The sequence below is a fragment of the Electrona antarctica genome (genome assembly GCF_951216825.1).
Source record: "Electrona antarctica genome assembly, chromosome: 5".
NCBI lineage: Eukaryota > Metazoa > Chordata > Actinopteri > Myctophiformes > Myctophidae > Electrona > Electrona antarctica.
Window position 1 is genome coordinate 34733640 of NC_136810.1, and position 256 is coordinate 34733895.

The following is a 256-nucleotide window of genomic DNA, read 5'->3' on the forward strand; positions in this document are numbered from 1 at the left end:
TTCAGTTTCTCTGGGCTTTTAGCCTTGAATTCCCACCCGATGTCCTCCATTAGTTGTTAGCAATAAATGTCATGTTGCCGTCTACATCCCATCTTGTATTTGTATTTTGTGCACATTAACTAGAACGAGAAACCAAAGCTGGTCATAATCGTATTAGAAAATATTAACTGTATTTGGCTTGGTGCATGTAACTTGATGCATCTTGATCTGGCTGAATTGGGAGGACTGGACTAATGCATAGGCTATGCATAGGCTA